The sequence below is a fragment of the Cavia porcellus genome, unplaced genomic scaffold (assembly GCF_034190915.1).
Source record: "Cavia porcellus strain 051 isolate PalLab524CR breed Dunkin Hartley unplaced genomic scaffold, mCavPor4.1 scaffold_11, whole genome shotgun sequence".
NCBI lineage: Eukaryota > Metazoa > Chordata > Mammalia > Rodentia > Caviidae > Cavia > Cavia porcellus.
The window spans coordinates 46,044,356-46,056,661 of record NW_026947494.1 but is presented as its reverse complement, the minus strand read 5'-3'; positions in this window follow the sequence as shown (position 1 = coordinate 46,056,661).

Below are 12,306 nucleotides of genomic sequence, written 5' to 3'. Positions count from 1 at the left end.
GATAAGGGTTGTCCCCTAATCTAAAAACTAAAGGAGTTAGTGGGATCCAAAATATACAAAGAGAAAGAGAAAGGGAAGGAATTGTCTAAAAATGGAAGGCAGATGACATTGTTAACAGTGTATCAGGATTTAAAAGCCACATTAGTCTTATCACTCTGTTTAGTTTGATTTTATTTTGTTCTAGTTTGTCCACTTATACTAGATTTGAGGACACAGACAGCTATCCCAAAAATAGCAGAATACACTATGGTTAATATCCTTAATTCCCTATTAACTTAAACTGAAGCCCTGTAGTACTTACATTGTCTTACTATGACTGGTATTATTTGAATCTGGCTTGTTAGACTGCTGTTTGTATTGACTGATTTTATTCGAATTTGGTATGCTTGATAGTATCAACTCTAAAAGTAGAGGCAACTACTCTGAAGATGACAAGATGTAATAAGATACCCATTCCAGTTTTATTGTTAACTGCTTTTGAAGTTCTACAATGTCTCCAATGTTGTGTTTTTATTAAAATTGCTATGTAATGCTATGTTCAATTATATTATGTCTGATGATGTAGACAATTCTATTTGAAAAATAACAAGAGGCAACATAGTAACTACTGTAGATCACCTAATATTGTGGTTTTATAAGTCCTTTTCATTTCATGTTTTTCTAGGAATTTGTTTTGTTGTCTTGTTTTGATCTGATTTTCCCTATCATACAGAAAGGATAGGTATATGTGTAGAGATTCACACGTGGAGAATTTCTAAACTGTTTATGGGAACAGATTATATAATACATGATGTAATGAACAGATACTCTGAAAAAGAGATACTAAGATATCCAGTGCTAATTATGTAGCATTATGATATAAAATCTAGCAATACTATTATTCACTGTTCAGAGTGATATTAGTCTAGTCTCAAGTTTAATTTAAGCATATGTAAAGGTATGAACAGCTACTTTGAAGAGAACAAGAGACATTATGGTAGCCATTGTTGACTTCCCTATTGTCTGGTCTTGAAGACCTAAAAAGCCTTCATTATCTTGTTCTGATTAGTTTAGCACTATACTGTTCAGTATGAATCAACTGTGTGTGAAGATGTGAACAAGTATTTGGAAGGAAACAAGAGATAATATGATAGACAGTGAAGATGTCCAGTAGTCTTGCTTTGAAATCTGTGTTTCTTAAAATTGTTTCCTTATGATCTGTTTTGTTCCATTTAATTTTACCCTCTTTAAAATAAAAAACAAAGCAGCATGAAATGAGAATCCAGCAGCTTCAAAATGATGCCAAGAAAAACAATGTAACACTAATAGGCATCAGTGAGGAGGCAGACAATGCAAAGGACATCACTAAGCTATTCACAGGGGAAATAGCAAAAAGTTTCTCAAACATGGGGGAAATTTTTGATACAAAAATAAGTGAGGCATATAGAGTACCAAACAGTCATAACCAACATAAATCTACACCCAGGCATATAATAATTCAGATTCCAGATATACAGCATAAAAACAGAATACTAAAAGCTGTTAAAGAAAAGACACAGCTATCAAGGAAAGCCTGTTAGAATCACGACATACTTTTCAGCACAAACCTTCAGGTTAAGATGAGCTTGGAGTGAAGTATTTCAAGCCCTAAAAAAAACAACTTTCAACCCAGATTGATATATCCAGAGAAACTGTCTTTCAAATTTAATGGAGAAACAAGATATTTCCATGACAAAGAACAACTGAAGAAAGTCATATCTACCATACCAAACCTAGAAAGAGTATTGAAAAACATACTAGACAGAGATAAACATGACACAATCTCCAGAACAGCAACAGAAAGAAACCACCAGGCTGGACAAGAAATTAAACAAGGGAAGAAACCAACAATAAGAACACAACATACCAAAGGCAAACCAGTACATATCAGTGATACGCATTATATAAGTGGACTCAATTCACCTGTCAAAAGAAGTTGACAGAATGGATCAAGAAATAAGACCCTACAATATGCTGTATATAAGGAACATATCTGACTCAGAAAGAAACTCACAGACTAAAAGCCAAAGGATAAAAACAATATTCCATGCAACAGGAACCCAGAAAAAAGCAGGAGTAGCTATTCTGTTTGAATGCAAAGTGAATTTCAAACCTAAAATGATTAAAAGTGATAAAGAAGTTCACTACATACTTATAAGTGGAAAACTACAAGAGGAAGAACTAACAATTATATATGCACCAAATACAGAAGCACCCAACTATTTAAGACAAATACTAATAGACATGAAAAACCAAATACACAAAAACACAATTGTAATAGGAGACCTTAACACCCCACTGTCACAAGAGATAGATCAACTAGACAAAGAGTAAGCAAAAGACATAACAGAACTGAATCATACCTGTGAATGAATGGACTTATTCAATGTTTACAGAGTGCTGGTTCTACCCAAACACATCAAAACATACAGTCTTCTCCACTGCACATGGGACATTCTCCAAACAAGAGCATATATTAACTCATAAAACATTCTTAAGTAATGCAAAGGGAGTGACTTTATCCCATGGGTAATATCTAACCCTAGTGCACTAAAATTGGAAATTAATGGCAAAAATACCCTACAAAACCTACATAAATACATGGAAATTAAATAACAACCTTCTGAACAACCACTAAGTGACAGATGAAATTAAAGACTAAATAAAACAATACCTACAATACAATGAAAATGCAGACATAACATATTTTAACCTATGGGACACAATGAAAGCAGTTCTAAGAGGAAAAAAAAAAAAAATATATATATATATATATATATATATATATATCAATAAATAATCACATTAGGAAAATGGAATGAGCACAAATAAATGACCTAATGCTACATCTCACGCTTCCAGAAAAGGAAGATCAAGTCAAACCCAAAATCATAGAAGAGAGGAAATTGTAAAGATTAGAGCAGAAATTAATGCAATTGAAACAAAAAAATACAAAGAATTAATGAATCAAAGAGCTGGTTTTTTGAGAGAATAAACAAAATTGATAAACGTCTAGCCAACTTTAGCAAAGAGAAGAAAAACTCAAATCTATGCAATAAGGACTTAAAATGGGAAATTACTACATATCTCATGGAAATTCAAAAGATCATGAACATCTGCTTTGAAAATCTCTACTCACATAGGGTGGAAAGCACAGATGAAATGGACAGATTTCTAAAAACATAAGAACTACCAAAGCTCAATCAAGAAGATATAGCAATTTTGAATAACCCAATTTCAGCTACAGAAATCAAAAATGTGATTAAAAACTTACAAACAAAGAAAAGCCCAGGTCCTGATGGATTCATGGCTGAATTCTATAAGCAATTTAGAGACGATTTAATGCCAATACTCCTTAAACTCTTCAATGAAATTGAAAGAGAAGCAATCCTCCTTAAATCATTCTTGGAGGAAAGTTTCACTGTGATACCAAAATCAGAGAAAGGCCGAAACAAAAAGGAGAACTATAGACCAAACTCACAAAAGAACATTAATGCAAAGATTCTCAATAAAATATTGGCAAATAGAATTCAACAATTCATCAAGAAGATTATACACCATGATCAGGAAGGCAGGCATGGTCCAACATACGCAAACCAATAAATGTAACACACCTCAATAGAGCCAGAAACAAAACCACATGATCATCTCAATAGATGCAGAAAAAACTTTTCATAAAGTCCAATACCTGCTCATGATAAAAACCCTACAGAAACTCAGAATAGATGATATGTATCTCAATCTCACAAAGACCATTTATGACAAACCAATAGCCAACATTATACTAAATGGACAAAAACTGAAAGCTTTCACTCTAAAATCAGGAAAAAGTAAAGGATGTCCACTGTGAACACTCCTATTCAATATAGTTCTGGAAATACTAGCCAGGGCAAATAGACAAGAGAGATAAAAAAGGATATTGAAGAGGACATTAGAAAATGGAAGAATATACCTTGCTCTTGGTTAGGAAGAACCAATATTGTGAAAACAGCCATACTCCCAAAACTCTTATACAGATTTAATGTAATCCCAAGCAAAATACCATCAACATATCTCACAGATCTGGAGAAAAAAACTCCTAAAATTCATTTGGAAACAGAAGAAACCTAGAATAGCAAAGGCAATTCTGGACAACAAAGTCAAGGTAGGAGGCATCTCAATTCCTGACTTGAAACTACACTACAAAGCCATAGTGATAAAACCAGCATGGTACTGGCAAAGAAATAGACCTGAGGATCAATGGAACAGATTAGAAGGTGCAAGCACAACTACAAAGACACTCAACCACCTGATGTTTAACAAAGGGGCTAAACATGTTCACTGGAAGGTTTAATAAATGGTGTTGGAAAAATTGGCCCTCCACATGTTGAAGACTGAAACTAGATCCATGCCTATCACTATGCACTAAACTAAAAGTCTAAATGAATCAAAGACCTAAATATTAAAACAAGACATTAAATCTACTGGAGGACAAGATAAGTAAAAATCTTGGAAACATAGGGGTAGGCAGAGAATTCATGAATAAAACACAAACTGCATGGGCAATACTTCAAAGAATCAACAACAGGGAATCTCACATTACTAAAAAGTTTTGCACTTCAAAAGAAATCACCAATAAAGTGAAAAGAAAGCCCACAGAATGGGAAAGAATTTTAGCCAACAATCCCTCTGACAAAGGACTTACATCTAGAACATATAAAGAAGTGAAAAATATCAAGCCCCCCAACTTCAAAGACCCCTCCAAAAATGGGTATCACAGATGAACACACAGTTCTCAGTGAAGATATACAAATGACAAACAAATATATGAAGAAATGTTCACCATCACAGGTCATTCAGAAATGCAAATTAAAACAGCATTGAGATTTCATCTCACCCCCGAAAGAATGACTGCCATCAAGAAAATAACTGATAACAAATGTTGGGGAGGATGCGGGGGAAAAAGAACACTTCTCCACTGTTGGTGGGAGTGCACACTGGTGCAAACATTGTGGAAATCAGTATGGAGAGTCCTCAAAAAACTAGGATAGAAAGTTTCATTCAATCCAGCTATTCCCCTCCTGGGTATTTTCCCAGAAAAATTGAAAAGGTCATGTCACAAAGATATATGTGCATCCATACTCATAGAAGCACAATTTGTGATAGTTAAATCTTGGAAACAACCAAAATGCTCATCAACCACAGAGTGCATAAAAGATGTATTTTATTCAATGGAATATTACTCAGCTAAAAAAGGATGGTCTTGAGGCCTTTATAGGTAAATGGAGGCAACTTGGAATATCCTCATTAGTGAAATAAGCAAGACTCACATTAGTAAATATCACATTGTCTCTCTAGTGTAAAAAATAATGAAACCTGACAGATAATAGGATCCAAAAAGTATAACAGATTTTGTAAAAGTGAAAAGGAAGGAAAGTGCTCTAAAGGGTATAATGGTATGTATAGTAAGATAAATGAAAAAAAAAAGATAGATGACCATATTACTTAATTTCTGTTGGATCACTGTACAGAAGGGTTTGCACTGTGAATGTTTGAGGGTCTAGTCACTTTGTATGTTTTGATTTTGTGACTTTGGCAACTATTTTTAAGAAAACAATGGATAATGTATCAACTAGCAATTTTATGATGTTCCTTTTTTTGAATTCTGTATTATTCTACCTTTTTTCTGTTTTTCTATTTTTCAGATTTCCTTTTCTTTCTTTCTTTGGAAAAAAAGATAATAATATGCAGTATAACAACTATGGTTAAATTTCTTTCATTCTGTTTTGAAAACCTATATTGTTATTGTTTGGGGTTTGTTGCTGTTGTTTATCTCCTTTTGCGTTTTGCTTTCCTTCTCTGACTTCTTTTTTCCTCTTAAAAATATTTTTGCTTTTTTCATTTCCACTCCCCCACCTCCTCAAAAGAAAAGCCAAACCTAACAAAATTGTATAAACAATGTAAGAGTTCAAGATAAGATAATAAGAAATTGGCAGTAATTTCCACCTTTCCCTACCAGGCATTTCTTCCCTTTGGATCTTACATTAACTATTTTCCTTTGGGATACCATTAGCTCCTTCTGTTTCTTATGCTAGCGTTCACACATATGAGTTTGAACTGCTTTGGCCATGAACATGATCTCCAGTTGTGTCCACTTACCTACAGGAGCCTTGAGATTATTCTGCTTTATATCTGGGTAGCTTTCCATTGCATGAAAATACCATATCTTTCTTATCTGTTCTGCAGCTGATGAGCAAGTTACTGTTTTGTTTTGTTTTGTTTTTTTGGTTTCTTGTTACATGAAACAATTGTTTTCTCTCCTTTGATTTTCAGTCTATGAATTTCCTTTCCAGTTAAACGTGTTTCTTGTGTACAGTGTATTGATGGGTCTTGTTTCTTGATCTACTCTCCCTGTGTTTCTTTTTATTGCTGACCTGAGGCCATCTACACTATGGTTACAACTGGCAAACACTGGTTTGTCTCTGCCCTGCTATCCTCTTGTTGTTGGCTCTCCACTTTTCCCTTTCATTCGATTTCCTGTCTTTTTTGGTGATCCTCCTCTGCTGCTGTTCCTGGAACCATGGTCAGCTTTATCTCTCTCTAGAATATCTTTTAGCGCTCTCTGTAGGGTTGGTTTGGTGGTCATGAATTCCTTCAGTTGTTCTTTATCATGGAGGTATCTTATTTTTCCATCAATTTTGAAAAATGGTTTTACAGAGTAGATCAGTCTGGGTTGGAAGTTGTTTTCTGTCAGGGTTTAAAGCACTTCACTCCAAACTCTTCTTCACTTGATGGTCTGCTGTGATTCTGATTGGTTTTCCTTTATAGATGATCTGTCTCTTTTCTCTAACAACTCTATTCTTGTGCTGAATTTCTGGGATCTTGATTATTATATATCTGGGTGTAGACTTATTTTGGTTATAGCTAGTTGGAGTCCTATATGCCTCACTTATCTGCATGCCAGATCCATTTCCCATGTTTGGGAAGTTTTCTTCTATTACTTCTGTTTCTTCACCTACACCTATCACTCTTTAAGTTATGCTTCTTTTCCATCATCTTACAGCTGTTGTTATTTACTGACTCCATGTTATTTTTAAGAGATCTTTCCTTTCACAATCACTAGCTTCAATTCTGTTTTCAAAGTTTTGGAAGTCTATCTTCCGTCTCTTCCAAGTAGTTCTGACAACTTCCTATTGAATTTCTAATTTCCTGCATCTCTCTTTGAATCTGTTTCATGCATTGTAATTCTTTTCTACATTCATTCCAAATTTCTGTCATTTCCCTGTGCTCCTCTTTATTGTCTCTGTCTTCTTTAGACTTGCTGAAAAATTCTTTCAGTATGTTTATGATTTCTTCTTTTCCTGAGACATTATTTCTGATTTGATTGCTTTTATAATCTTATGAAGCTGTTTCCTTACTTCAGTTGCTATCCTTCCATGATTGTATCTCCCAGATTTGTTCTGTGTGGGCTAGAGGTCTTTTGCTCCTTCATCTTGACATTCTCCTAGGTTCCTCCCAACAAGCTGGTTGTGGGGCCCTGAGCACTTCCCACTTTGGCTCCCACTCCAAGGTGAAGGGGAATGGGACAGGCACCTGGGTTCCTCTAACCCCAGATTTACAGGGAGATAGCAGAGCATGGAGAAGGCTTCTCTAGACCTATGCAGCTACACTGTGGCTTTGCTGATGATCAGAGTGCACAGAGGTGGGGCTGCTTCTCTCAGCCTGTGTTTCTACACTGGGACTCCCACAATGATAGCAGGCACAAAACAGTGTGCTTGTCTGATTCTGCTAGTAGGTGATGGCTGCCTGAGGGAACCAAGGCCCTCCAATGGTGGCCTACAGATGTGCAGGACTTACCTGCATGTGTGTCCCTGGTCCTGCTGCATGCCTGCAGGAAAGAGCCTTCTGGTGGCAGCTCCCTGAGGGTTAAGGCAGATCTGCTGGTTCTCTCTGCCCACACTGGCCATTTGCAGGACATGACCTCCTGGTGGCAGTGCACAGCAGGCAGAGGTGGATATATCTGTCTCACTTGGCCCACGCTGGGTGCATGGAAGAAGGGGCCTTCCTGTGGTGATGTTCAGCAGGCAGAGGCAGATCTCCTGTTTCTCTCAGCCCGCGCTGGGTGCACAGAGGAAAGGGCCTTCTGGTGGCGATACCCAGCAGGCAAAGGCCGATCTCCCAAGGGGCAGTTTCAAAGGACAACTTTGATATGGATACACAAGGCCCCTCTTGGTCCTATTTATAGTTGATGCTTGGAAGGGAAATAGATGGACTATGTTTGGAGATCCATATTACACTACTGCACTATAAACACCATAAAGACTTTAAGAAGTCTGTATGTAAAACTGACCTTTCACTTTATTATTAAGGTACATTTGTCAAGATGGAAATACATGATATATTTGATTTAATATATTGTGCCTTGACTTATAACTATCAATATTTAAACAGGGTAGAGATATGGGCTTCCATTTGTATTCTTGCCCTGGGTCCCATTAGTTTGAGAGTAAATCCACAGGGTTTCTCTAATGTATGTTTATTCAAATAAGAGTATGCTAGAAACAAGTGCTTTAGATGGGGACCTTGTATAGACTTTGTCACCAGCCTCTGTGTGCCCTGGGCCAACCATGTCAACTCTGGGTTTCAGAATCTTAATCTGGGTTTAAGAATCTTTCTGTTGGTCCAGAAGTTCCATTAAGTTTCAACAGTCCATAAGTAAGAAAATCTACATCTTGATTCACAGCCAGAAAGATGTAGCAGGCAAAGGTTTTGCCAACATTATCACTAGAATTAATCCTAAAGGAATTTCAACATCCTGCTTTTGCACTGTACCTTTTCCATTGAGGCAGCTGCTTTTCACAGAGCCTTGAATAATTAGAACAAAATCTTCCACAGACCTACAGCTATGGAAATTTTTATACTACAGAACCCACATTATCACATTTTTCTGTGCTTAGCACAAAGTTTCTCAGATAGATATTGCTTACATTAAGGAAACAGTTCCAAAATCAATAAGAAGTGCTAATAGCTTATCTTTCCCAAGAAGAGAAAAACAATAAAGAATTTTGTAAGGCATGCCTGGGAGGCTGAGAAGCATATACATTCATGTCTAACACAAAGTGACCACAATGCTGGAGACAGTATTTGTCAACTTCACTCTAGAAGCCAGTACTTCTGAGCCAAGGAATCCCCCAGAGAAACCACATCATAGAATGATAAGGCTATAGAATCATTTTGCTTTCCTTGTCACCTACTTGCACCCCAAATAGGGAAGGACATCAGGAAACTAAAAACCCCCATTAAAATGTGTGCAAGCCATCAGAGAACAAACTTGACCCCACTTGAATTAGAATTTTCTCATTTTTAAACTGGAAGCAATACATAGAACAATGTGTGGCAGGAAAGCAGCAGCCCAAAGTATAGACACAAATCATATAAATTGAAAATGAAAGGATGTCAGGTGGCAATAACAAGAAACTTGACAGACTCCAGAGAAAAATAGATCACTCATTGTAATAAAAATGTTATAAACTATGATGATAGAAACAGGAGTGGAATGTGGCTGTGACAGGAAGTTTTAATGCTGTATTTTGGGGAAGGAAAAGGAGGAATCCAAAACTATACAAAACCTAAGTGGATAGAAGAATGACACCTACAGAAATGAAGAAGTCTGAGAAGAACTCAAGTCCAGACATAAGTCTGAGGTAGCAGGTAGACAGTGAAGTGGAGATCTCTAGGACCAGCTACCTAGAAATTCAAGGCTGAAGTTGTGGAAAGAGGACATGGCTTGAGCTACGGGTGTGGTAGTCATTCAGAAATAAGAAAACATATGGGATATTAATATCAGCAGTGACGTTTAGAGAGACAATTTAGAAAGAATGTGAAGACAAATGCCAGGATTGCAAGTTGAGGATACAAACAAGGAAACTAGAAATAGCAAATGCATAGCTCTTTTTTATGGGGATTGAGTCTTGAGCTTTTGCAGAGTTATATCTCTAGCCACCTTTTAAAAAATCTTGATTGCCCAAGATGGGCTCACACATGTAGTTCCTCTGTCTCAGCCTCCCAGACTGCTGGTATTAGAAGCATACATCAGCACACTTGGCTCATACCACAGTTTTGAGATGTCTGGCACAAAAAGGGTGATATTCAAGGTACCAGCAGCAGGGGCTACATACGCATGACTTTCAAGGGAAGAAAAGACAATCAGATACCCAGAACACCAGAAGTAGCAGGTCACTAAGGCCCATGCTTATTCCAGGTGCGCCAGAAGGAATGGGTTCCCCAAAAGCCACTAGACAAGTGCCAAACATAGCAACAGCAGCTCAGTTCTACTTCCCTCTATCAGAGCTGATTAGACTTGAGCATCTGGAATGTGCCTGGATTTTCTCAGAGAAAAGAACAACAGAAACACAAGCCACTGTGATAAGCAATGCACACATGTGAGGCAAAAGCTGACCAAAGCAGTTCCAAAGGTAAAGGTTGATTTTTCTGGGAAATGACTCGAAGTGCCCTCATGTACCTACTGAAATAAAGGTTTCTCAGACTTGAGTACAATAGGCTATCAAAGTGAATTTCTGACCCAGGAAACCTAGTTATGTACAGAGTTGTGTAGTCCTTTTTAGGTGACCCAGGACAAGCTTCTCCATCTCCGAGTTTCTATTTTCTTAACTGAGAAAAAAAATCACCCTGACCTTTTTTACAGGTGTTGTGGATGAAGACAGTTTATGAATCACAAAAGTATCTATAAGTGTATAGTTTGCTCGTTTGGTTGTGCCATTAAGACAAGAAAAATTGTACTCTTATTGCTCTCAGAAACTTAAGAGTTTTAAAGCTTCCGTATTGCAATAATATTGCATCTAAGTTGCACTGAAGTCTACTGCCTGAACTGCTGAAGGGGAATATTCACACAGAGGCACATTGATAGGCTGTAGTTTTCTTTAAAGACTGGTGATAGAGTTTTAGACGGAATATTTTATAAGAACTTCAAGGTCTTACTTTCAGTGACATCAGGGAAGGTAAAGCACAGCTAAGTCCTTTACACTGATGAGGTGACTTCAAAATTTTTTAAATCATGTATCCAATTATTTAACAAAAGGATTTTTCATTTCCTATTCTACATGACTACAGAATTAACTCACATAAGACTAATTCAACCAAGTTGTAGTTTATGAGTTAGTTTGAATTTCCTGACTGAACTATAACTTTTTAATTCAGTTTATTCCAATTAAATTTTGGCGCTATAAAGTATATTTCCATGGAGGGGGAACCTAACTCCATTATGAGAATATTTGGTGGCCATAAATAGAAAAACGAATAATTATTTTAAGCTCAAATAATTGGTAGTTTTTGTTCCCCCCAAAATGGGGAGGGTCTGAGAAAGAGGAGGAGAGAAAAAAAGAAAGAATTGCTACATATTAAATATCTTGTCTTGAAGACTAATACAATTGATTACAAAAATTTTATTGGAGAATAGTTCAGATTGAAAATAAAGAATTTTTTATCAAATATAAGAAGTACCTCACTGAGGTGTAGTTCCAGTAATGTTTTAGTTTCGTTAGGATCAACTGTTTCAAAACCTAAGCAAAGTAGAGTTTTGTAAATTTCTGGCAAATAAAAACATTTTTAATGTGTATAAATTAAACCATAAGAAACTAAAATTATATATGAGGAAAAATTCTTGAGCCTAATGACATAGTTGTGGCAAACAGAATAACTTTTCCTGGGCATGCTGTAATGCCAGGTACCTCACTAGGAATCATTGAAGTTAAATATAAGGCTGTATTGTTGACTTTTTGGTCTGCCTGAGGTTCTGACTAGAGATAAGATATTTCTAAACAGCTTACCAAATCCATTTCTTTCTAAAACTCCATAAAATATCCAAAATTGAGGGTAAAGTAGATAGGAAAATGACAGAAATCAAACCACAGAAGTAGTCTTCTTATAGAGAACACTTTGTTTCATAAAAGTTTTGCTCAGTTGAATAGAGATATGGTACCTTCAAAATTCAAAATTTAAGAGCAATATCATGCTTAATATCAGGTCCTATGTGCTTCAGTGGACAGAAAAAGAATATAAATGATCTGTTTTTGACCTTTCCTAATATACCTCAGCTAATTCTCAGATCCATTTATTGAAACTGTGCCTCAAGTGATTTCCTAGGTCCACAGCATGGAGCAGGCATCTGTGTACAGCACTGAGAACTGAAGGACCCACACAACAGAACCCCACCTCCCATATGCACAAAGAATTATAGACACCTCCTCCTTCCAGCAAAGTGTGGTTCTTAGCAACAGCACCTGATCAACC